The following is a 3691-nucleotide window of genomic DNA, read 5'->3' as shown; positions in this document are numbered from 1 at the left end:
GACACAGAGAAAGAAAAAAACAGCAATGGTCCACAAGACAGACAGGGAGGAATTAAAAAATCCTGGCAGGGAGCCAGAGAGGGAAAGACAGCAGAAGAAATGACAATTGCAATGCGGCACAGGGCAAAGAAAGAGAAAATTGAAAAACAGGGCCTGGGAACTGGAGAGAGGCAGAGAAAAAAAAAGCTGCTCTAGCAGCAAAACGCGCCAGCATGCATGCGCGGCTCCCGAGCTGCAGTACCCACCTTTGGTCGCCAGGAGGCAGAATCCCCATAACGATCCTCCTCTGAGCGTCAGCTGGATGAGAGATGACTGACAGCCCAGCCCAGTATAGACCAGCCAAAGGTGGTAACTACTTACTGGGGGTACAGGGCTCACATTTCCCTGCCCTTTTCCCACTCGCAGCCCGGGCAGTCATCTTCATTGCCTCCGTACCAAAAAGAACCCGAGTGGCTGGAGCGTTTCCATCCTCTGCATTTGACTGCTTTAAAAGTCTGGGGGTCGCTTCTGTCCATGCCCCCCACCCCATTACCTGCAGAGGAGAAGCAGCACAGGGAACCTGCGAACAGGGGGGGCGGGGGGGTTGCCCTGGACCAAGCCCCAGGGACTGCTGTATCCATCTCTATGTGACATCGGGGTTGTGGGAGTGACAGCAGCCAGTCAACAGATGCTGGCGAGAGATTTTAAAACAATAAGGCAACACAGGTGACAGCCTGAAGGCAGGCCACGAGAGACCCAAAGCTGCTTCGTGCCAGAGGGGCAGCTCTGTTCAGCAGGAAACAGCGCATCCCAGCGGCCCAGATGCAAGCGGCCCATCTGCAAGTGAGCGATACCCTGGTGATCCTGGGGCTCTGTTGGGTTGGGCGCACCTTTCCTCACCTCTGTGCTGTCAGAACTCTGCTCTCCTAATCCTACACACACACAATTGTTGATCCTGTGATATCCTGTTGATAACACGCTGATGTTTTTAGTTGTTTCTAAGCCGTGTTTATACTAAGTCAAGGACTTTCCAGCTTCTCATACTGCCCTGCCAGCAGAGGCTGGGGGTGCACAAGAAGAGTAGCTGAGCTAAAGCAGGGTTCCAGGTAAACAGGTCAGCTCAAAATACACCACCTCCTTTAAAAGTTAGAGCAAATTGAACTCTTAAAATCAGCATTAAGACTGATACGATTTTGAACAACTTCTTAGCATAAAAGTAAACACTCCTGCTGGTGTTGGAAAACGCCTCCTCCCTTCCTTACGGCACTGCTGCAGGGAGATAACCCTGGGAGGCTGTGGGACGAGGTCGTACGCAATCAGAATCTACACTTACAGATCCACCACAACAGCTACAGCCCTTGCGCTGCTGCTGCTGTACATCTTGCTTGTTTGGGGAATAAAGCTGAAAGTGAAGTGGAAAACTGCAAAGAGCAAAATGAAAAATAAAGGATAAATCTCAATAATTCACTATAAAGGATAAATCTCAATAATTCACTTTATACTAAAAAGGTGTGCCCATGTTTATATACATCCAATAAAAATACATTATTGAAGCAGTAACTCACCAAAACCACCTCAGGACTCACTGTCACTAGTTACAAGGCTGCTAATGCTTCTTGGGAAAACCTGGAAAACACACGGAAGCGACGCCAGTTTGTCCTGTTTTGTCCACATCTCTTCTTGGACCTTGATTGCTTTTAGTACAGATGCTGGTTATCTCAGTAAGGTTTTCGAGTACTACTATAAGACATTTTAAAAAACTCATTGGCTGCAAATGCATAAAGCTTTTATCGTGAAAACAAAGCCTGTTTCTTCTGAACAGCTGAACGCTTACGAACAGTTTTTTCCCCTCTTTTAGTACAAAATTATTTTCACGGTATCATTTACTAGTAAGTGCACAGAAGCAGAAGATTATATGCTTTCAGGAAGAGAAAATAAACGGAGGGAAGTAAACTTTGCATAGGCGTAACATGCTCCAGAACAGACCTTAGTTTTACTATTTGTATTAAAATATTTCACAGAAAAAATGTAGAAGGAGAGTTGGCACATTCTTAATGTTAACTTTAGTCCATACTACAAGTACCTTCAGAAAAACGCAGACACACATCATAGGTGTACCTTGTACTCACAGACCACTATAGAATCTTTCCATGTGTCTTGTACTTTCATGGCAGAAGAAAGGGCAACCGCAGTGAAATGGTGGCAGCTGACATCCACCTGAGAGAGGAAAAAACCCTTTAGCATAAAACTAGGTAAAAATCCCAAACTGCCTTTTTTTGTGAAGGTTTGTGAAGACTGTATGACTGAGCGGAGGAAAAAGTATTTTGCATCATCTTCGGTACAGTTGTTGACACAGGCCACTAGAGCTTTTGCGTTTTTTTGACAACTGTGCCTTTTTTTTTTTTTTTTTGGCTCATTGGCAGCTTTAGTTTCACTAAAACTCACTTTCCTAGATACACGCAGATGACAGACATAGATACCTACATACATTTTCTCAAGCCTTAGTATAGCCAAGACTTCATCACCCTATACGTCTCAAGTTGAGTATTTTTGCTAAAGAGCACAGCAACATATCTGTCTTTGTGAACTGCCTCGTTGCAAAAAACGAATGATTTTTTCCAGGCCGTTGCTCCAAACGGTCAAGATCTTTTAAAACTGCAGTTGTGCCACCAAACCTGCTCAGGGTCCCTCCTAGCTTTTGACTGCCCTGAGATTTAACAGGCACACGCTCCATTCCATCTTCCAACAGCAAAAATACGTTAACGCTCTCGGACCCAGAGCACAACCCTACAGATGTCCACACACACACACCTTGCCGTTTTGATGAGGAGCCACTGAGCATCCCTGCGAGCACAGCTGCACACGCCACATCGGTTTCACCTACGCCGTGAGTTACCGGTTTCAGTGAATGTAGTTTCTGATGCTTTAAACCGAAAACCGTATCTCGACACTTCACCACAGCAGAAATGACCCATACCTAGAATGCTACAAAAATGCAGTAACACAAATTGCAAACCCACAGCAGCAACAGCTTCAGAAATATTTAGACCAGGAACAAGGGAGAAAAACAAAACAGCTTCATCTCACGCACAGGGGAGCGGCAGGCAGAGAAAAGGGTCGGCATTCCGAGCCCTTACAGAAAACAGGCATTCTCCTTCCATTCCTCAGCCTGTCCGTTAGGTCTAAATACCGCAACGCTACTGTGGCAATATCGAGAGTAGGGAACAACAGACCTGCCACTGGACTAGCCATTGACCCATGCTATTTACGCAGCAGGACGCATACACAGAGGGACATGTTTTGCCACACACAACCCTGAACTTCCTCAAAATTTATGTTTACCAAAAAAAGCCATTTGGAACATATTGCCAAACAACATTTGGCAATAAAGCTTTGATGCGTTTGACACACACAAATTTTTGGTAACTTGCTATTTGCTTCCTGTTGTTGTTGTTGTTCTTCCTTCAGAAATTCTACTTGCAGCCAACTTATTCACTACTGGTTCAAGCATTTGCCTTCCTGCTATTACCAGCACATTTACAGAGGCAAGGAACTTAATTGCTCTTCTACAATTATCCAAATGACAACTACAGCCATGAAAGAGAAGGAGAGGTCAGGCAGCAGAAGAGCTCTGCAGGCTGGCACCAGTCAATGTTGCACTCTCTAAAAACAAACAACAACAAAACAAAACCGTGACCCTATTTTTTTTTTT

The 3691-nt window shown here is 45.2% G+C and overlaps 1 long non-coding RNA gene across 1 annotated transcript; it reads right to left on the bottom strand.

Annotated features, from left to right (window-relative positions):
* Window positions 1-1472: 1472 nt before the first annotated feature.
* Window positions 1473-3691, bottom strand: LOC128138145 (uncharacterized). Its single transcript, XR_008233961.1, has 3 exons — window positions 2791-3691; window positions 2098-2196; window positions 1473-1605 (listed from the first exon to the last, which is right to left on the bottom strand). It is a non-coding gene; the product is annotated as an uncharacterized LOC128138145 (long non-coding RNA).

This window comes from Harpia harpyja (genome assembly GCF_026419915.1).
Source record: "Harpia harpyja isolate bHarHar1 chromosome W unlocalized genomic scaffold, bHarHar1 primary haplotype SUPER_W_unloc_3, whole genome shotgun sequence".
Taxonomy (NCBI): domain Eukaryota; kingdom Metazoa; phylum Chordata; class Aves; order Accipitriformes; family Accipitridae; genus Harpia; species Harpia harpyja.
The sequence above is the reverse complement of the archived record's forward strand: the minus strand, read 5'-3'. Positions and strand labels throughout refer to the sequence as shown.